Here is a 23,034-nt window from a genome sequence, read left to right on the forward strand (position 1 = left end):
GTGCGAGCGCGCCATTTACAAACGAACGGCAAGTTACGCGGATTAGGATCGCATGCACACGGTGAAGCACGAGAGGAGGGATTTTCAAGCGGATCGAAATGCGAGGGAAGAATAGAAGAAAGATTTGGATGATTACAGAGATGCGTGGATCGCCTCGCGAAATTACCGATAGATCCTGATCTAACAGCTGCCAAGGTTCTGCTGCGCGCCATTTCCGAATTCCATATCCGGGTGTGATCCATCCTCTCGAGAATTGCATCCTCCGCTCGGAAAAATCCCTCGTTCCCACGCTCGTGACTGCAAGAGTCGCACAATTACGTAACAGCTACTCGCCTATCGAAATCGGTCGTGGATACTTTCCGTGGCAGATTGGGCACCGTGATCCATCCTACGTCCACGGGAGCGTCCTCCGCAACGTCCTCGACTCCCGGAATCGGCACAAGGGGGGAAAAATTGGACGAGAGGTACCCCGTGGTTCGAAGAGGCGCGTGGTCGAAGATGGAGAAACTGAGAGCAGTCCTCTCGGCTCGAGGCAAAGGGAAGAACTGAGAGCCAAGCGTTCGTTCGCGGCGAAGAATTTCCGCTTACGTTGGACCGTTTCGCGGGACCGTTTTCGATTTCAGAACGCAGACGTCAACATTGCGCCGTGGTCGCCGTTACACGCGATTTGATTCGCGTTCTCAAGCACAGTCAGCGTGGTTGGCGTTACGATAAGAGCGAGCGGTGAGCTCATCTTATCTGCGCGCTCCAACAGCTCCACAGACCTACCAGCGAAACGTACACAAGAGGGTTACGCAGGAAGAAACGCTATGAGTACCACGACGAATACGGTAACAAGATATTTCGCTTCCCTCGCGTTCTCGACCGCTCGTGTTTACACCAGCGACGCGACGAAGAAACTGAAGGTGCCCGAGAAAAATGTGTCAGCGTTGCGTCGAGCATCGTCTCGAGACGATTCGCGTGTATATACCCCGAGCAGCTCGAAATTCGTCGCGACCAGTCGATTAAATTCCGCGCGGCCCCGCGCGTTTGTTGGCTCGCCGCCGAGTGTTTATTTGCCCGAGGATCGAGGAAAACAAGATGAAAGGGAATGGACGCGCACGCATAACCACCCTCTGCCAACGCGATCGAAGGTAAACGTTAACCTAGACGCCTTCGCACCGTGAAAAAAAGAAACGTCCGCGTCATTCGAGGGGTTCGATTCGCGACAAATATTTGCCGGCAAATTTGCAACCACCCCTCTCGATTAACCCCTTTTCTATCGTGGGAGCTCATAGGCTCTTAAAAATTTTGCATTTGTGACACGGATGGCGCCTATCGGCGCTTAGAAATTTTGCGTTTGTGACACGGAGGGCGTCTATGGGCGCTCGGCGTAGTTTAGCTATCCGACACGGAGGGCGCTCGTTTTCACAAAAATGGCGCACATCGTAACTCAATTCCTGCCGTAGGGTACGGCCGTTGCGTATCAAAATCTGTCGTAGACAAGGGGTTAAACGATCCTGTAACAAATTTCCCGTGTCGATTAAACGGACACTACGATCCGCGAGGATTTTCGCGTATGAAGCGAAGATGAAATAAAAAGAGAAAAGTCGTTTAGGGCGGAATTACGGGTTCGATGCGGCGGGTGTTCCTGTTTGGAGAGGAGGAAGCTGGGAGACGCGTGAGAACCGTGGCGCGGTGGTTTAATTGCGTCGCAGCGCGTAAACGTATCCTCGTGGACGCGTACGCAGTAGCGACGCACGCATATCGCGGCGCGCACGGCCCACTAATTACCGACGAGCTGCACGCGCCACTGCTCGCTCCGAGCACCGGCGTGTTACGAGCCGGCGCAGGTGTAACTTACGCGATAAGCGTGCACCGTCGCGGATCCTCGCGGATCCTCGCGGCCACGGAGCGGACCGCGAGGGAACACGCGATATGAATATCGGAGAAATTACCAGAGGTGGATTCGGCGCGAGCGGAGAAACTCGTTCGAAGCGGTGGTAGTGGCACGCGGGTAACGCGGGAATTACCGCGGTGCGTACGGTTCAGCGCTAATTACAAACGAGCTACACGCGCCCGGTACAACGTCCCTCCCGCTCCCTCGTCTCCCTATTAACCGTTTGAGTCCCAAGCAGCGCGACCGCGCTCTTCGGTCGAAGTGGCCCGCTCAACTTTGCTGATGCACGTGTACGTCACATAGCACCAACAAGCGCTATCGCGACGATTGGGATATTTCGACATAAAATTAAACAAGCGCTTTCGCGCCGTTTGAACTTCTCCGCACTCGATTAAGGCAAGCGTTATCGCGCTGTTCGGGATTTTTCGACCGTGTTCTTCCAAAAGCCCCTGGGACTCAAACGGTTAAGAAGCTTCACGGGTGTAAGCCATATTCCCGGCACCGGAATCGGGTTATGAACCTCGCGCAAACAGCGCGTGGCTACGCTCCGTCTGCGTTTTTCCCTCTGCCTACTCGCCCCGCTTTCGATCCGGCAAAAAGCCAAGCTCGATACCGCGCGATCGCCAATGCAACATTCGCGTACCCGGTTTCACGTGGAAATTCGTGCTGGACGGCGAACGAGACGGGACAAGAAATTTAATATAACCCTTTGCACTCTGCTGTCGCCGCTATGGCGGCATTGCAAGATAGCCTGTAGATCCATTTAGAATTCCGCTGGATTTATATCAAATGTTGTTAGATGTTGGAAATTATAGGGAAGCAAAAAGAAGGAAAAACCTACTTGCGTTGCATGAAAGAAGTCATCAGGTTTGGTTGCGGGGCAAGAGGGGTATTCCACTTGCTCCGCCTATGCTCTTGTTAGTTATACCCACTCTTCTATGACACTCCCAAAACTACTATCTCCAAATTCGGTAACGTGGAACGTTAACATAGGCGTAAGATATCCGCGAAAGAAATGTTACCTCAGAGTTAACTTACGATGAATTGGAAGCACTACTACGCTTTGGGACGAGTCTACGTTCTTGCATCTATTTCTTGCGTCTGTCTCACTTTGTCTCGTTACTTTGTTCGCTTTCTTTGTCACATGGTGTTCCATGACCGAGCTAATAATAGGAAGAGATCAGTTTGTACCAGTAAGGGAAGCGTTTTATTGTACTTCTGCCATGATGTTAGAATGGTTAGGCTGGTGGGAATTCGGTCCTAGTTTCTCAGATGACTTCTTTCATGCAACGCAGAGTACATTCTGCCTGCAACCGATTTTGTAGAAACTTAGGCGACGAGGTCTGGCAAGGAACTGGACTGTCGCGTTCCTGAAGAGATTAACCGTTTGAGTCCCAGAGGCTTTTGGAAGAACTCGGTCGAAAAACCCAGAAGAGCGCAATAACGCTTGCCTTAACTGACTGCGAAGAAATCCAAACGGTGCGATAGCGCTTATTTAATTTTATGTCGAAACATCCTAATTGTCGCGATAGCGTTTGTTGGTGCTATGTGACGTACGTGCATCAGCAAAATTGAGCTCGCCACTTGGACTGAAGTGCGCGATAGCGCTGTTTGGGACTCGAATGGTTGAAGAAGAGAAAGATTGAAACAAATACCGGTGCAGATCCCTGCTAGGCCCTGACGTTAGATAAAATTCCCGGAACACAGGGTTACCATATAAGGTTTACCGATAGATATTATACCGGTATTCCCTTGGCAGAAGAACCGATGAAAATGAAATGCTGCTTGATTTTTAAACACTGTGCTATAGAAGCTAACAGGAAAGGTAAGATGACTCGGAGTTGCTGGTAAGTCACATTAAAAATTGCTCGGTGTGCAAAGGGTTGAATAACGAGAGTAAGAAAAGGTCGAGTGGTTTTTCGATGTCGCTACACAAATCTCGATATAATCGCGACCATGTTTTCACGCTGTTCATTCCCTCCATTTATTCCGAAAGATCGAAGACCCTTTACGATCAGCGTTCTCATGACTCGCGGACACCTAGGCCTCCCATCACTGGAGTTAATCCTTGGTAAAAGATTGAAAAAAAAAGATTGAAAGAACATTTGAACCTTCATCTCCATCGAAAAACCCGACTTTCGCATACCTATCTTCCCCAATCACCTTTAACCGTTTGAGTGCCACGGGTCATTATTGTTTCCCAATCGATATTTGCCAAGCGGCGCGATAGCGCTTGTCATATTCCGTATCCAAAAATGCCGAGCGGCGCGAAAGCGCTTCTCATATTCCGCGTTCACCAACCGAGCGCGCTGATTGTCAGCTTCGCAGCTCAGAGCGCTGGCACTTTTGGACACAAAATAGGAGCGCGATCGCGCCGCTTGGCACTCAAACGGTTAAAGGCAGCAGACCTGAGCCTAGAAGACAACAGTCTATTACGACCAACATCCTACAACTTGCAGATACCTAAGTTTCCTCAATACCATCCGAGCTAACTCCTAATAAAAAGATTAACTTTCCCCAAGACCGGTGAACAAATCTGCCAAATTCCATACACTCTCTTCAACCAACATGTCGCCAATAGGGGAAAGACGCATCCGCCACTTACGCGCCATATTAACCAATCGAAGCAACATTCGAATGTATAAAAATCCGAAAACACCAGAACACAGGACACTCTTGTATTATATTTAATAAATCTCCCAACTCTTGTTAAACTAATTCGCGTTTGTAAACGCAAGGACACGAACATCGCTGCCTTGCTATGAAAGAAGAGCTTGGACGAAACACGCGTCGATATTACGAAATTTCACGGTAGTCGACGCGATAATTACCGCGACAGGCCGATTAATTTCAGACATTTTGACACGCGATGGACCACAAGATCCACGAGATCGATCGTGCAGGCATCGCGATCCCGGATGGATCGAATCCGATCGATCTCGACGGCGTCGGTCCGCGAGGCAAATTATTTGCCGGCGTCGTGACCGGGATAAGTTATCGTCGCGGGCACAATTTACTCCGGAGCATCGTTACGGGGTGCGCTCCGTCGCGGTTCAACAGTCACCGGGAAAAAATGACCACCGGGCGCCGTGAACGATTCGCTTAATAGAGAGAAGCGACCGCAAAGGATATCGGCCAGTTTCCGGGAGGGGGATTAAAAGTTTATCAGGATAAACGAGCGAGTCGAGGGGGTCAGGCGGAGATATCGAGGCTGCACCGAGCGGAGAGAAGCGTGACGCGCTGGCGCGCGCGCGCAGCGGCGCATAAATAACGGCGCCCTGATCGAGAAGCGGAAAACGAACAACGCGACCGAGGATCCGAGGAAATTCTCGCCGATCCGGCGTGCGTTTAATCGTCCGCTAGCCCGTGGATAAAAATCGAGCAGCTGCTATGCGAGAAATCGACTTATCCGTCTTCGACCGCGGTTCCGCTTCGGAACAAGTAGCTCGCCGCGCGGAAGCCGATGCGAGTCAACCCGCGTGGATGATGGAATCAGTCGCGAAAACCTAAACGAATCGCGATCGATGGAGGATCGAAGCTTCCTCGAGTTCGGGTACCGATCAACGTCGGCGCCCGACGAGGAAGAAAGTCCTGGCGAAGTGGACGCGGCGTCTGGTCACAGGTTTTGCAGACTCTCGCTACGGGGATCGCTTTCTCGCCATCTTGCACGCGATCGGCGAATTTCGAGCGTGGAAAGTGGCGATTCCTTGCGCGAGACATCGCGTCAGAGCCGGAGCAACGAACGGGAAGCGCATCGTATCTGGCTGACGAGCTAGTACGCGGGGAATTCAGGACGCGGCGCGATTGGTAGTTCCGTTCTGGTCGTGGAGGTCCCGGTACTAATTAAAGCGGCGACGTACGGAACGTATTAGACGCGGGCAGGTAAGACGAAGCGCGAGCGGGTATAGGTGAGCGTGGCCGAGAGCGCTCACGCGCCCGACGAGCCGAGGTATATCGGAACGGTTCATTGTTCGGCTCACAATGACCGAGTGGCCAAGTGTGAGGGTCAGGGGCGCGAGGAGCAGAGCAGAGAAACACTCCAGACCACGTATACGCGGAACGTAGCGTAAGTGCAAACTCCTCTCGCTCGCTCGAGTATCCCTCCGCCATTTTCCCTCTGCCCGCGAGTTTCCGCGGATTCGTCTTTCCGCGTCGTTTCGGCAACAACCGAGATCGATTTCCGCGAGTTATTAAACGCGTGTTCCGATAAATAGCACGCCTGGAACCTCGCATCGGACCTCGCCGCGCGTTACATACTTTCGTGGCTCGGGGTTTAGCGTTAATTAGCGGCGTAGAAGTTAAGAGGAGGTAGCAGAGGCGACCGCTATAACGGGCGGTGGTTCGGACGGAAGCGTAGGATCGTTCATCGATCGGTAGACGCGATACGCGTTATTTTCCGTGCCGCCATCTTGCGAGATAAATTATAAAACTCCGACGTAATTGACCCAAATCGCAACGGTACGGAACGAATTCCAATTTTAACGGATACCCGCGCTCTTTTTCCTCGCTTCATTCCGCAGTCGAGGAACATTAACGTCGCCATCCGCGATCCTTAATGTTCACCGACTTATTGCCCGTCTCCGGGGCACTACACCGTTTCACGCCGCTTCCAGAAACACGGTACTTTCCCGGCCAACGTTAATTCGATGGATCGCGCAAAAACCGGCCAGCCGAGGGGACAAACGCGCTCTCGAGATCTCGTCGATCCTCGTTCCACCCGTTCTTACCTCGAAATTCAATTTACCAGGGTCCTCGGATCGGTGATCCACCCTCGTTGAGTACCCTAACAACCCCCCTTTACCCCTACTCTCGTCGTCACTCTCGCGGATTAATTTTCACCCACCATCAGACGCGGACGGACGGTAGTACCACTACCTCTCGGTAGTGGCCCGTGGGACCGGGGAAAAATCGGTGTCGGTCGTAAGGAGCACGAGGAGAGGACGAGAAGGCGTAGCAGCGCGAGACGAAGGAGCAGGTTGAGAATCGCAACAGACACCGCGTATATCGTGCACACGGAGCGTGGAGTCGCGTCACAGAGAGCGCGGCCGTGCACCGTGCCGATGCACGCAGACCACGGAAAGAAGCGTACCTATACGTATGTATGTATAACATGGAGCCTAGGAAGCACGTAAGACGAGTGCAGCTCTTCTAACGGTAATTCCTTTAGACCAGTACCGCAACTTCTGCAACCCAGAAGAGTCGATGCTTCTGCTGCCGCTGTTTCTTCTGTTACCGAACACTACGACGCGACCGACCGGCTTCGCGGCTATCTCGAGAAACGAGCCAATCATCCGTCCGTGGCTTCTTTCCCTCTCTGCCTCTCCTCTCGCTCCTCCTCTCCTTCGCCCTTTTCCTTTCTTCTTCTTTCTCTCTTTTCCCTCGGCTCGCTGCAACGAGAGAGTTCATTCCGACGCGGCGCGCAAGAGAGGGAATCGACGAGAGCGAGAATCGCACGGGGCAAGGGGCCCCGAGATGTCGACCAGGAAAAGTAACAGTAACCTTCTCGTACCGTGCTACCGTGAACTTGCTCGACCTCCTGCAATTAGCGCGATCCTCGACGCAGCGCGCTCCGATCGTGCCGCCTGCGCCACATTAATTATCGCCGACGCTCTCTCGTCGTCGTCGCCGTGCCACCTCCTCTACCATCGGTACGTACAGCTCTCGTCTTCCAACTAGGACGAGCCGAAAATATTTTACGCGTCGCGTCTCGGGACACCAAACTTTCCCGATTCCCCGGCCAAATCTCCGACATCTCGCGACGTCTAGCCTCGCGAATATTTCACCACGCGACGCCATCTTTGTCCCGACCCGTTCGAGGAACCCGCGTAATTTCGGCACCGGTGGATCCGAATCGTTCGTCGCGAAGTCTGAGACAAGGTATTTCACCGCTCTGTTCAAAGTCGCGAGAACGATCCTCGGATTCGGAAGCGGATCGAGACCTCGCCGAGCGAGCGAGCACCGTCGCGCGTGTTCTTTTCTCGCGAGCGTTAGATTTAGATCGCTTGGCCGTGGACCAAAGCTCGCGCGACTAGGGCGTTAGAAGACAAAAGTACCCGGGGCTCGATGGAGAATGCGAGGAAGCCCACCGCCGTCCCGCGTGCTTCGATTACGCGTGCCTGCGAAATTACGAGACTCGGCTCGTTTCGTCTAACCGACCAATCGCCTTTTTCCCCGTCCGCGGCAAAAAGAGCAAGCTTGCGTAAATACCCGTCGCCTCGGCGTCTTCGCGCGGATAACGGTCCCAGCGAGCAATTGCTCGCGACTTTTTACCATTCCGACGTTCGACTTTCAGGAATTCGCGACGCGTTTCGCGGCTGGTAATTGGCCGGGTCGCGACCAACCGGCCACTCGCGATTAATCCCCGCGATTATAAACTCGCCCGAGTCGAAGCGGATCTTTTCGCGATTAAACCCGCGAAAGGGAAGACGAAAAATGGCAAAGCTCCGCGGTGCTAGTCGACCGAGTCGTAGCCGGTAGCTGCAGTCAAAAGATCAACGAACCTCCCTACACCCTTTCTCGCCCTTTTTCCACCCCCGTTTCATCCTCCTCGATGCACCTCGCTGCCGCTCTAAACTCCCTCTACCGAGAGGCCTGTACTCGCCGCTGGATGCTCGCGCGCGTTTTTCGTTTCGACTTTTCGCGTAGTCGAAATTCGGGGAACCGGTCGTAGATGCAATCATCGACGGTTACCGCGCTGTGCAACCATGGCGCGGAACGATGGAACAGGGTGCAAGGTGGATTCGCCGCTGGATGCTCGCGCGCGTTTTTCGTTTCGACTTTTCGCGTAGTCGAAATTCAGGGAACCGGTCGTAGATGCACTCTGATCGCGAATCATCGACGGTTACCGCGCTGTGCAACCATGGCGCGGAACGATGGAACAGGGTGCAAGGTGGTGGCGCGGCGTCACGGACCTCATCCCGGTCGAGATAACCACGCGTCGAGAAAGTTCACCGACGACACGGCCAATTGGCAATTGCATCGTCTGATAGCATAATGACGGAATGGACGGACGGATGCGTGCACGCATTTGTCGCATCCACGCGGTGCGTTTCGCTCTGGGCGACTGCAGCAGCGGTGAATGAACGTGGCCGGATAGATAGGTTGGAGTTATGGCGTAGATCCAGGCACGGGTAGAACGCGAGCAGCGAATTCGAATAGACTTTGATCGTTTCTCGTTGCTCGCGAGGCCACCGATGTTAATCGGTTCCGAGAGGTAATCGAGACGCGATAATTTATGCAAAATTCTCGCTCCTTCCTCGAAAATCCCATCCAACGATCGTCGCTCGATCGACCTTGGCGACTCGCAGGTATTCGGAAGCGGAGAGGATGCTCGCTCGATATCCGCGCGATCGAAAGTTTCGCGCGAGGGAAGGTCGATCGACCGGTATCTCGCTCGGCGAGAATCGTCCTTCTCGCTCGGAAAGTTTTTACCCGTCGCGTGTTTCCGAGCGATCTCGTTTACGTCTTACAATTGAGCGCAGCACGGCTCGATGAACGAGGGAGCGCGCATCATCATCGGAATTATTACAGCTTCCGGTGCTGTTAAGCGAATCTATAGGGTACACTGTCGCGGAAGCTGTAACTCGTGGTTGCGTCACCGCGAGACCGCATGCGTCGCGTCGCCACGGCAAAAACCTGCCGGTCGTATATTTTCCCTCGTATCCAGACAAACCTGGCAATTTTTTATTCCGCACAGCGAACGAAGGAGAGCGTTCCTCTTACCTGCGAAGGTAAAAAGCGAACGGCCGGTTCTACCGGCCACTGTTTACGCGACCGTGCCGAATTTCGTTCCGATTCCGTCGAAGCGCGCGCGTACAAAGCCGCGGGGCGGAATCGTCGAAAATTCTGCCCACGGGGAAACCTGCGGCGATCGGCCGCTTAACGAGTCCCGATGACAACGGCCGCGACGCGAGCTGCCAATTTGGCAGCGTCTTCGGCCCGATAAATCAGCCTTAACCGAGCCGAGAGGGCAAGGGAAGGGAAGAACCTGCCGAACTGTGTATCCGCGTTCCTGGAACGCTCGGTTAGCCGAGCATTGTCACGGTGCAGCGGGGAAAAAACGTCAATTTATTCCGGCGTTTCGCGTTCACCGGTAATAACCGTAGAGGAAGTCGTCGGGTTTTTGGCTCGAGACGGACGTTTAGCGGTATCCCGGCTGGAAGACAACGTAATGCCCCGGTTTTTGCCTAACCGCGCCGAGCTGCCAATTCACAGGTTGCACTCCCACGAGCTACGGGGGATCCGGGGAGATTCGAAAGGAACGAACCACGCGAGAATGGTAATCGAAACGGCCGAAATCTGGCGCGGAGAGATCGTTGGAAACGCTATTAGCGCGTGGAGGGGAAAATTTTGGGTTAACGAGCAACGAAAGCGGCCCGAGACAGGTGTGTGTATACACACCGAGAGACAGGGAGAGAGATGGAGCAAGGGTGCAGAGAACGGGGGGAGGGTGGATGAAGGTGAAAAATGAGACGCAGGGAGAATGCATCGAGGTCTTCCGAAACTCTGCGATCGCTTTCGTGGAAGGGCTTCGTTTTCGAAGGTTAGCGAACCAGCAAGAATGCGAGCGGCTGACAGTAGAATGGGATCCAGCAGGATCGATGATCGAGACCGCGATTGTTCTTCGCCAAAGATCCGGTCCTCCGGTTTCTCCCTTTTCACCAACGATACAATACCTCGTAGAAAAAGTATTCCGGGGCCGAGTCGTGCTCGTTAAAACGAACCTCCGTGCAATGGACGACGATTAATAAGACCCGATGAAAAGATATCCAAGGGAGAGGACGGCGAGACCTCTGGGAAGAGGGACGCGCGAAAACCGTGAAACGGGAACACGCTGGACCCCGTTGTTTCCCTCGAGGATTACTATGCGTCCGGTTCCACTCGAGGTGTCAGCTGTTTTCGAATCCTTCGCGAGGAACACGACTTGAAGAAGATCAAGAAGAACCGAGGAGATCACGAAGAGAGGTTTGTTCGGCAGGAAGAGACGCGTAACAGCGGCGAACGTGGACAAGGAAGAAATAAAAGGAAAATATAAAGGGAAATAAAAGGCAGAGGTGGCGCCGCCATTAACGAGCGATCGAGGCGGCGACGAGGCGCGATTAATTTCCCTCGGCTTCTTGCATTACGTTTAATTAACATAATCCGCCGGCGGGACCGTTCCGTGACGTGCTTTACGCACAGAGCACGCACGCCGAGTATACGCGACGCGCGTTCACGCGATGCTCGTGTGTCCTCGCCGCTCGCGGGAGCGAACCCCGAGCGCTAAGAGGATTTCGTCGAAATTCGTTATTCCGCCGCGGAATATTTCTCAACCGGAAAGCGGATCAACGACCGTCCTCGCGAAACTTTTCAAACGACCCTCGCGCGATTCGCCTTCGGTCCGAGGCTACCCCCCTCGTGCCCTGGCCGAAAATTCTGCGTGGGAATTTTTGTAGGTCGGTTCGAGCGCGCAAACTACAAAGGCCGCGAGAGGAATTCATTTGCAAAGAGCGTGTCGCGCGGGCTGAAAAAGAATGAAGCAACAACGGCGACACGCAGCGGTGGTAGTAGCAGCAGCAGCAACAGCAGCGACGGAGCGGACGAAGGCTGGCGCAGTTTCAATGGAGCTGGAGCGCGAGCCGTGAAAGGCAAATGCGCTCGACGAACGACCGCGAGAGGGAAAGGGGAGAACCGGCGTCTTTCTCCTTTCCACCGATCGGCTCACGGCTTTGCCTAGAACGAACTAGTTCCGCTCGCGTACCTACACAGAGTCCTACATACACCGAGCCGAGAGGACTCTGTGTCGCACGCGTGAACGCGACTTAAAACCGGTCCCACCCACGCTCGCGAGGGTTGCGAGCAAAGAGGCCGAGTTTGCCGGACGCGGATAGAAATGAAAATATTCTAATTACCAGCGACATTGTTACGACACGTACCGAAGGCGAAACGCTGATGAGGCCTTCTCTGGTACGCGCGTCTCGTCGGCCTCGTCGGTGAAAAGCGGATTAGACGCCGCGCGCGCGGTTCCCTCCTCTCGGTCTTTCTCTCCTCGCGACGGCATTCAAATCCGGATGCAAAAACGGGCAGAGCCGGCGTCGTTGTCTATCCTCCGAATCCAGACGATATCGGTGTGATAAGGCATTTCCCGACCGTCGCTCGCGCGCCGAATACCAACGCGGTGATTAATGGAAATCGATGACGGTGACACGCCGCGTTCTTAACGAGCGAAATTTCTCCGTGCCTCGCGTTCTTCTCCGAGGCTCAGCGCGCAAAGATAGCGCGGAAACAACGCGTCTCGCGTCACGTTCGCTCCTGATCACTGTCCAACCTCTGCCTTTCGTCGCGAAACGACCAAAATCTGGGATTTCGCGCGTCCAGATGGCGCATCGGACGCCTCGGACTCGAAGATTTCGAAGATTTCAAGATCATCGTCAACGACGAGTGATCCGCGAGAGATCCAGAGAGTTCGATGCTTTACGTTGTCGCGGCGGTTCGAAGGGAACCGAGGGAAAACTGGGCCGAGGAATGCAGTTGGTCGATATTCGAACGAGCCTAAGAACGAGCCTATTCCTGAGCTTTAAGCCGCGTTTCGTGCGTGCCAACGCGCCTTGAACTTAATTCCCAGCGGAATCGCGAGCCAAGAAACTCGCGTGAGAATCTGCGACGAGGATAAAGAAGACGAAGCGAGTATTGGGACGCGTTCGGATCCATGGCTGGTCGATTTGACGACGTGGTCGGGACGAGGTACTCGGGAAAATGACGGAAGCTCCGCGCTCGCTGAAAGTTAGGCGCCCACGCCCACGGAGGGCCGCGTGCGTGGACGCTGTTACGCCAGAGCGGAAGATTTATGTCGCGAGACGGTGAGCACGGGCAACTCGGAGAGCCCGGATTTAACTGCGGTTTAACGCGCTCTAAAGCGCAGTTTGTATCGGATCCGGTGCGCTCGCGAAATCAGCTCCATAAAGGGACGCCAAGTTCGCCGGCGTCGCAGGAAGCCCGGCTGGCTCTCCCTCGCGAAATTTGCATTTAAACGCCGCTCCAATGTCTCCGCTCTGTTCGCCCGTGCGCCGTAATTGTTACGAGAAAATGGCGAAAAACTGTTAGCCGCGGGGACAAAAGGAGGCGAGGTTCGCGAAATACTCCGAGGCATTGGTCCGAGGGACAAAAGAGGGAAACAAAAGGGGCAGAGAAAGAAAAGGAAGAAGGGCGGAGAGGGAGGGAGGAGAAAAGGAAAGAACGGAAAGTTTAGGCCCGCCTGGAGACGTTGGTTGGAACCGAGGAGCAACCGTTCCTCTTCGGCCGTTCTTGGGCCGGCGTGCACGCGGCGCGTGTAAATAATAGTTCGATCGGGCGGCGGCGATTTGGCGGTGTTCCCGCGACGATTAAGGCCGCGTCGGTTGCGAGAGGATCGCGAGGATCGAGATGGCAGCGCCGCTAGAGGCGTCGGGAGAATTGCTCGCTCGAAAGAGCGCGAACGTGGAACACGAGAAGCGAGACGAAGGGACGAAGAGGAGAAGGAGGAGGAGGAGGAGGAGGAGAAGAAGAAGAAGGAGGAGGTTCTCTCGTGTTAATCTTGTTTAGGCAGCAGCGGCATAAACAGCGAGAGAGGAACCGTGCGGCCGAATGGCCATCGGGGGCAGTGATTTATTCAGGGTTATTGTCCTGCACGGGGTTTTTGTCCTGCGGTGGGCCGGTGCAAACGCGTATACACCAGGGGACCAAGGCGCATCCGAAACGGCAAGAACGTGCTTGGACCAGTGGACGTACGACATTACTCAGACTCCGGTTCGTTCGGCTTTTTCTACGGTTCGAACGGCTGCGTGCCGCCCGGGTGCATTGACATCGCGGTATCGACGTAATTCTCGATGCAACGCTTCCGTATCGGTCTTACGTTTTCATTATAGCTTACGGACAACTCGTTACGCCAGTCGGCCGTTTATAAAATACTATGTCGCCCGTATACCGGGTGTCGCCAGCTATTTCCATCGCGTACTCTCCGCCCAACTTTTCCCTCCCCTTTTCGCGGCCTGCCTCGCCTAACCGCTGCAACCACCACCACCACCACCACCACGACCACGACCACGACCACGACCACGTCGTGGATGGCCAAGGCCGGGTCCGGCAATCTAATAAAAGCGTAATCGTTCCCTCCCGTGCCATCCGCATCCGTCCAAGGGTTAATTCGCAACGAAAGCGGCAAAGAACGGCCGGAGAAACGCAATTATCGGCAAAGAGTCCTACAAACGTGTTCGAGACGGACCATGGCCGCCCAGGCAATCCTTCGAACCGTCCCCCGACAGGGTAGGGGGTAGGAAAAGCGAAAAGGGAACGGAAACGTCAAGCTTCGATCATCTCGACGGACCTTGACTCCTCGTTAATTAACTTAAACGGCGATTAGAGGAGCTTCCCTCCTCGGAGATGCCATCGCGACGGCGTTCTCCATCGGCGATAAATTTCGAGGGAAAAGAGTCTCGGATTGCCGAGAATGAACCTGAAACGCTCGATCATCTGCGCTGAGCGACCGAGCCTGGGCCACTTGCGACGCCCCGACTCGCAATTTCGACCCTCCGACGAGCCGACGAAACGACTCTCTCGCGTCGAACAGAGGGTCGATTGAACGAACGAACGCGTGGAAAAGGGGCGCGAAAATATATCGTCTTGGTTCGGAACGGGAATACCGAATTAGGCTCGGGCTCTCTCACCCACTTCGTTTCGACGACTTCCTCGCGAGGAGCGCGGCTAATATTTTCGGCAACTGCCGGGGCGAAGCTCTCCACCCCTGTACCACGGGGTGCACCGGGGGTGCCGTTTAGCGGAGCAACGGCAGTGGGTTTACATACGGGGTTCGTGCGGCAGCTATAAAAAGTCGAACGTAAACCCGGCTCGGACTGGTCGTGTGCATCGTACGCATCATCGAGCACCCGTGAAGAGGGATTCGTGGTATATAGGGTGGAAGGAAAAACGCGGCGCGCCCCGTCGAGTGGGGGTGTCAAAGAGCTCGAGCGTCGAGAGTTGGAAAATAAAAAAAAAAAAAAATTAAAAAAGGGGGAGCGAGAGAGAAGAAATAAGAGAGAAACTAGGGGGAGGGGAGAACGCGAGGAAAAAGGGGTGGAGGAAAATTTATCTCCCGCGACGGAGGAGTCGAGGGAAATTTGGAATGGAACCTCGAGTGTCGAAACGGTTGGAAAAGTTACGATATCGGACGAGCGTTGGCGCCTGTCCTCGCGCGGAAAAGTCATCTTCTCGCGGAGAATCGGAGAAACAGGACGCGAAGAAAGCTCGGCCATAAGAAGATCGTTTTGCGAGGATCGCGAGGGTGGAGGAAGAAACTGCACGCTGGGACGCGTTATTCTTCCGTATCGATCTCTTTCTCTCCCTTTCGGCCCGTGTTCTCGTGGGATAGGGGTGGCTGTGGGGCGTAGGAAAAATAGCGAGGAAGGGAGAGGAAAGAAAAGGGAGGAGCAAGGTTGTTTATGCCGTCCCCGTCGCGACTGAAACGTCGGGGCGTCATAAATTGTCGTCCAAAATCGTGCAACGACCCCACGGAGACGGGGGTACCAACCCCCGCGCCAGTGGAGCGGAGAGAAGAGGAAAGCGAGATTCGGGCAGTGGCGAGCGCTCTGCCAGCCGGGAAAAATATCGGCAACGATCGGGATGGTAATTAGAAGAAGGGGACGACTCGTTTTCACGAGCGTTTCGACGAGCCTGCGAGTTTTTACCCCGTTTATTATGCTTGCCCGCGAGAGGAAAGGGGACGGACGCGGAAAGCGTAGAGCTCGCGGCGGCGTACCGAATCGACCGAATTTTACTATCGGCGCAGCGTAAAAGGGCTGTAAAACGCGTGGAAATAAAGGTAATGGAGAGGAGACGCGGCGATGCCGAGGGTAACCTTGACTGCCGATATGAAATCGAGATTGAAACGGTTCGACGACAAAAGGGCACACGGGGACGGATGAAGGCGCGACAGAGGCAATAAACTGCGTCTGATCGTTTACGAGTCGGAATATCATATCGGGGGAGAGAAAGAAGCGTCTCCGCGCGATAAATGTACGGCAAGAAGCAACAATGGCAATTATGCGTCGAATGGGACGCGACAAGATGCTTTCACTGCTCGACGAACATCGGTGAATAAGAGATAGCATCTGCGGCATCGGGGATCGTCTATTGAATGCAATAGGCTTCCGCGGGCTTTACCGCTATCGACTTTCCACTCTTTCGCGTACGCGCGGGGCTTCGAGATCGATTTAAGCCGGCACTGTTTGTCCGAGTGATACCGAAAGCCAATCGATCGGGAGCCAAAGAATATCGGCTTATCCTCCATCGTCCACCTCTTCGGCATCTATCCCCCGAATCTAAAGTTCGTTAACTTGGCGCGTACCGGCCGCGGCATACTCGCGGTTAGGCTAGGTAAAAAGCATACTCCGTCCTAACGGTCAGCTAAACGAGCGTTCGTCGTTTACACGGGGCAGAGGAGCAAGAAAAACGGAACGGGGGAACGTCTGGGATAACTATATCTGTCCCGGAGGAACGTTTACGTATCAGGGAAAGATCGCGAGGAACGCGCCGCGCGTTCCATTTTCCGCTCAAATCCTCGGCGTATCGTCTCGCGGGAAACGCGGAGCGCAGAGGCGTGCGCGAGGTTGGAGACAGGGGAGCAGGAAGAGAGCGAAAGTCGGAAGAAACGCGGAGCGAGTATCCGGCGAACGAAGGAAGCGAAAGATGGTGGCAGGCAGAGGGTGGAAATCCTGGGTGGAACGACGTCGGTGGCGTCGCCGGCAGTAGCGGCGCCTATATTGATTTTGGGCCGAGTACGGGGTAGTCGGAGGGGAAGGGCCACGTCGACGGGGGGCTACGACGCTGCGACGGGCCGAGCCGAACCGAGCCGAGACGAGAGGACCGCGCGCCGATTTTTCCCCTACGTTTCCAGCTTTCCCGACTCGCTTTCCAACGCTTTCCTCTCGTTTGCGCCACGCTCGGTTTAATATCCGAAGAAAACAGCTGCTTTACTGCTGACCTTATTCTCCTATTTCACCCAGCGAATCTTTCCTCCCATACTTTCATATCGCGCCCCGACATTCCGCGCTGGATTAAATTTCGAATTCCATTCCAGCAGAGTTTCATCGAAAGATATTACCGCTTTTACGCGTTTCCTCGCTTCCTGATACGCGCCTGATACGTCAAAATGGACGCGCTCGTAAAGAGGAAAGAGCATACACGGTGGACGAGAAACTCGCAGCGAACGAGGGAGTATATTTTTCACGGGGACGAAATGGCGGGGAAAGGTTGGGAACGGGAAGCTGCACGCATCGGCGGAACAGAGTCGATTAATTTTAAAGACGACGGGGGGGTTGGTCGGGGCGAGACTCGGTGCCATTCACGGCGATCCTTTGTCGCGTGACGCCTTATTGTTTACGAGCAATTTCGCAGGACAACGAGTAAAAGATGTATGCAAACGCTGCGAGAGGAACCCTTCTCCGAGCGGCCTGGGGTGCAGTGTACCGAGCGCGAGCGCGCGGGGCAGGGGTAAGTGTCAAAGAACTCTTTACCCTTGGTCGAAAGCGAGCGTGTCGCGATCGCCAATCCCGTAGAGAGGAGAGCTCGCGCTCGTGGAACTGCTCCGATGACGATGAAAAGCAGCCTATCGATGACGTTGCATAACGCGCGCAGGTGTGGATCGTTTCCTGCCGACTGGGTGGATTTTCTCCGCGCGGCGAGTCGCTTTCGCGATCGAACGCGAGCGTTGCAGCGGCTCGAGACGCTCGATAATCGAGACCGGAAGAGAGGCGAACGCGCTTATTTTTAGCTATTCAGGGTGATAAGCGGCGGTAGCGAGAGCGGACGACGTGCGCGCGGGATCGATTCGATCGCCCTAGGCGCGTAGCTCGCGTCTCTCCCGCTCGATCCAACAGGCAACACCTGTTTTCGCGCAATTGATACCGGCGCTGGAGGAACGGGTCGGGCCAGCCTTCGACCGAACCGATCCAGGAACATCGCGGCAATCGGAAAAACGCATATCGCGTCCGGCCAGCAGCTCCATAATTCATCGCCAGCGTTCCGCGTGCACGAGCGGCCACGAGCGGCCACGAGCGGCCACGAGCGTTGACGAGACATCGACTAGTCTGACCAGTCGGCCAGCCGCGAATCCAAGAAACAAAAGCGGCGTACACCTTTATCGCGTGTTGCCTTCGACGCTATCAATGGGCATAATTGCCGGAGATAAGGCGGCACGGTACAAGCATCCTTGAGCCGCGGCGCGATAAATCATCCTAGCCTACACGCAGCGATGTGTTGTTCATTTGTACAAATACCGGCATCGTGTCGTCGCATTATCTCGCCGTGCATCTGGATTATGACATAGAACGCGAGCGCTAGAGCGCGCCTCTTTCCAGCGTGGGATGCGCGCAAGAAACGTAGAATCGACGATCGGTGCCTCCACGCGCAAAGCCGGTGCACTCGATCGAGATAGGGTATCGTAATCGGGTTTCATTTTGTTCGCGACGTTTCCTACATCCCGTCATCAATTTTTCGTCACCGCGGATGCGGCTGCAATTTTACCATCCTCCGGGTTAAAGTTTCCATTTAAACTTTAGCTTCCCCGAAGCACGATCCAGCGCAACGTCTAGCTGCCCTTAACCTTCGCGTCACGAGTACGCTTTATTCGCATATACGCTATATCCCTAGTGTCCAAACTCGAGCTCCGCTGGAATATCGAGCCGTAAGGTGGAAACGCTTTAAGAACCCCAGACGATCACGTTGGAATAAGGTGCCTGCCACCAGTTCAGACTCGGCGCCAAACATTCGGTTAATTTCCAACGCGCACGGTGTCTCTCGCCTAATCCCTTTCTCGGTCTATCGCACGTGGAACATGCTAGATCCAACGAGATACCTCGAGTTTTCCAAACACAGCGAATCGCTTTCCTCGGATACTGCTTTTCGGAGCTGACTTAAATATTTCACCGTTGCTCGGCCTTGGGGAGTTTCTTTACCCCTATGAGCTAGCCAATCCGGTTCCACGGAATCACGTATTCCACTAGGAATCTCGAGGTGTGACAAGTACAACTTGCAATCACCGAATAGACTTCTAAACGCTCGATATCGTACCCGTTAAATTCTACGATTTGAGAAATATTCCTCTTTAGAAGAATATGGCTTCCATTTTTGCTCTACGTCTTCGTCCAGAATCCCACACGATCCTAGCAATGCGAGCAATCCAAAACCACGAAGACTAGTCTCAATGAAGAAATAAAGAAAGACGATGCAAAACGATAACGCGTCGATTATCGAAAATATGACGAAATAATTAAAGATCCCTATCCCCAGTTATCGGTAGACGATCAGCTGGATCGGTGCCTAGGAGATAAAAGCAGAATCGAGCGAGGGTATCAGAGGAGGTGCGTAATTTCTCAAAAAGTTCGATTATGATATCGCTCACCGCCAGGAAGTGGCATGCGTCACTCGGATGCGTAAGAATGCATCACGATTTTTAAGTTCTTCCAGCACTCCATCGTGCTACTTCGATGGCGTAACAACTGATAACGATAACGATAATGATGAGCGAGTCATACGCGACTCGCGACACCTCTCAGGCAATTCGCGAAAACGCCTGAGCAACGAAGAGGCGCAAGAAGATCGCGTCGTTGATAACGGCGCCGAATGACGTTTATCTAAATTGCGCCCCATTGTTCTATTTTCGCGAAGCACGCGACGCCTAGCGGCTGGATTGCGAAGCGTAGAAGAGAGGAGGAGTGGTTCGCGATCGTGATCGGGGATTTTTCTGAGCCAGGCAATTAGACGCGACGAAATCTCGGGGTCCACGCGAACGTTTTCGATCGCGCGACTCATCCTCGGCAATTTTCCGCGATGCTGTCAGCTGTTCGCTGGCGGTGAGAGCCGCGGGTTACATCACGGATTACCAGCAGCGTTACGAGCACGTCCATCCGCAGTGGAAGGCCTGAAAGGCTGGCTCGTTACGCCGGACTCGCGGCAACGGAAGCCAATTGAATCGCGACGAGCTTGTGTGCCCGCGTCAACGATATTTCGATGCTTTTTGCTCGAATCGCGCTTATTAGCCGCGATAAACGCGCCCAGCGAAGGGATCAATCGCGCTGCGCGCCAGCCTTCATAGGGATAATTCCTGCTACGTCATCCGACGCGATCGCCGATCGAAAAATACGCAGACTCACGTGCGAATGCCTCGCGTGAGGTCGGGAACGTCCACGATCATCGTCGTGGTCGTGCCAGGATCGACTGTTGCGACAGTCGATGGATAAATGAAACGGATGTTGGGATAAGATACCTAAAATGCAAGCGAGAAGCGATCGAGAGGCCTGCATAGGCACTGCCAATAGCACACGCGTTTTGGCTGCAGGGATTTTTCAGTCCAATACTCTCACGGTGTATTGCTTTCCGATATTACAGTAGTTCAAATATCGACGAAAATGTACGAACGTAATGTTAGCGAGTAACATTGTCGCGATACGATTGAATAATATTCGTGCACGCGCGAATAGATTTTCTACAGAATCGTTAGCATTGAAATGAAACGTGTGCCAAAAATTTCACCCCGAAAATACTTTGGATTTTCGCGATACTTTCGTCCTATTCGTAATTGACAAATTTTTATTCGCATGTTATCTCTACGGATAGTAGATTACCAACACGTTGACTGGCACGTGCGACCAGGAGGTCATAATAAAACTTCCATTACTCTTAAGATACAAGGAATTATCAAATATACCGAGAAAAACAATATGGCTCACTTACTATTTCGCAATGTTCTCTATCTGTTCGAAATTTCCAAAAAAAGATTACGCTAAGCCGGACTGGTGATTATCGTGGCAGTCAACGCTTTAATCGAAGCACTCTTTCCTTATCTATTACCTGTTGGCGTAAAATTATCGAGAAAGAATTAGGCGTGCCGGTAGTAAATTTCTAGCTCCCCGTAACTGTATATCCGTGTGCAAGAAACCCGTGTTACGAACCGTATTTACAGGAATGGAGGAAAAAAAGAAACAAACGGCGGCATGCGTAGCGCGAGTTAGACGAAAGGTGAGGTTAGGGCGTCCGTTCCGTGAGCCACGAGTCTGTTGAACGAGCGTCTAGTCGCGAGGAACGCGCGACCTCCATCGTGGAGACATAAACAGCACCGCGACGCGACGCGAGATCTGTCTTATCTATCCGGCACGGCGAAGGGAAAAACGCGTTACTTTCCACCTGTATATTTCATCGAGATACTAACGAGATCGCGGCAGGGAAACCCTCCGACGTCCGTACACGCCTGCCCTCTGGTGAAAATATACGGCCGCTCGTGCCGGAATTCAACGACGGATCTCGCTGCAATTCTAAATAGACACGACACCGCGTGACTTCGCCTCGAGTCCGCCGGCCTACGTGCATAACCTCTACAGTGTATTCCGCCAGTCGTCGCTGCTCCCGCCGAGGCGATATCGTAGGTGTGCGCAGCGACGCGACTCGAATCGCGTAAAATTCCCCGAAACGAACGCGATACGCGATACGCGAATGCGACATAGCGAGGAAACTCGAAATTACGACTAGCACGTATTTCCCGACGACGATCGGCCGAAGAGACACGAGCGAAAGGTGGAAAGTGGCGCCACTTTTCGAACGAGCGGAGAAAAACGAGCGAATGTCCCTATGCATCGAACGCGACGCGATCAGCCTTCGACGCGTTACGTAAGCAAGGTAAACACTTACGTGCGCGAAAACCTGTTGTCGGACACGTCCAGGGAAAACGTTACACGTGCCAGCACACTCGAAGAAAAGCATGCTCTATTTCAGCTACGCACTCGCCGCTGCGCGATCGCAAAAACCGTTTGTTTACCAGCGACGTACCCTTGGTCGAAAAGGAGCGTGTTCCAAGGAACGTTTTCCGAGAATCGTCGTACGTGCGATTCCGACGAAACGTATTTCTCGGTAATCGATACAATGAGATCGGAAAATACGAACGCGTTGGTGGTAGGACGTATACGTGTTCGATAAACTATCGCGAAATTCAGAGCCCCGAGCGCTTCCATTTTGGCGTAGTCGATAGCTCGGATCAATGGCCACCCTTCGAAAATAACGTTCGATAAGCGAAAGTGATATTAACGTATACACAGACGTTAATAACCTCGTCGACTTTTCAACATTCCATCGCGACGTATCGTTTGCTTTCACGCGTATTTCGAGTTGCAGCTTCCGATTATGTACCGGTATCGATTAATCGACCTAACCGTGTCGAGTTCTATGGAAACAAAAATAGGAAACAAAACACGGCCGGTCGACCTCTGCGTCGCACTAATCGCGAATATTCGGCGCACTTCAAATCGATTGACGGCCACGCTTCGCTCGCCGTTCCACCGTGAAATATTTACGATTGTCGTGGAGAAAAAACTCGTGCTCGGTATGCCGGTAAAAAACGCTCCCAAGCAAAACAGACACGCCACACGAAGAATGTCGCCAAAGTCGTGTCGCTGTGACCGTTCCACAGCGCAGTAGAAATTCTACGTTATCGACACGAGTCGTCTTTCAAATTACGAAGAGTCAGAAACGATTCATTGATCGAATCGAACGGTGACGACACCTTCGCGTTCGCGTGCCACGATCGAACAACGCGAGTCCGTGCAAGGGAAAGGTCTGAACGTACTCACCATTGGCGAAGAAGGTGACGTTTCGATTAAATTCGTCCCAGAGTTGTGAGAAACGCGTTGTTCAACTTCCTTCTCGTGTTCTCCCACAAATCGATCGAGTTCGTCAACACTGTACCCGATGGTAGGATGGTCACACTAGCACTCCCGTAAAAGCACTTTTCAACACGAGCAACGTTAAAGCGACACCCTCGTTTTCGCGCCGAGGCGCGCGTTTGACATGTACCACGAACACGAGACGACACAAACACGTCTTACCGGCCTGAACTCGCGCTCGCGACTACGCAGAACGTCCGAAGTGGCGACTACAGCGCCACGCCTGGAAGCCGACCGAAGCGCTCGGAAATGAAATTTCGCCTGTGTCGTGTCGCGTTTTGTCCCCCTCGCTCAACGAATCCCTCGCTCGCGATCAAATTCAGTTTTCGTTCGCATGTGTGTTTCACCAACGGCGGGCCAACGTGTTCTTCGTGGGATACACCGACGGAAGTTTGGTTACGCGTATTAAAGGCACAACGGCCGGGGCAAATACTT

At 53.7% G+C, this 23,034-nt stretch overlaps 1 protein-coding gene across 2 annotated transcripts in view; it reads right to left on the reverse strand.

Annotated features, from left to right (window-relative positions):
• Nucleotides 1-22,765, reverse strand: part of Prosap (SH3 and multiple ankyrin repeat domains prosap) — a 152,733-nt gene extending 129,968 nt beyond the window's left edge. For both annotated transcript variants that reach the window (XM_017900879.1, XM_017900880.1), the window contains exon 1: nucleotides 22,507-22,765. The gene's annotated coding sequence lies outside the window, so the exon portion shown is untranslated. The remainder of the gene's footprint in view (nucleotides 1-22,506) is intronic.
• Nucleotides 22,766-23,034: the final 269 nt, after the last annotated feature.

This window comes from Eufriesea mexicana, unplaced genomic scaffold (genome assembly GCF_001483705.2).
Source record: "Eufriesea mexicana isolate 0111107269 unplaced genomic scaffold, ASM148370v2 scaffold1358, whole genome shotgun sequence".
NCBI classification, from domain to species: Eukaryota; Metazoa; Arthropoda; class Insecta; order Hymenoptera; family Apidae; genus Eufriesea; species Eufriesea mexicana.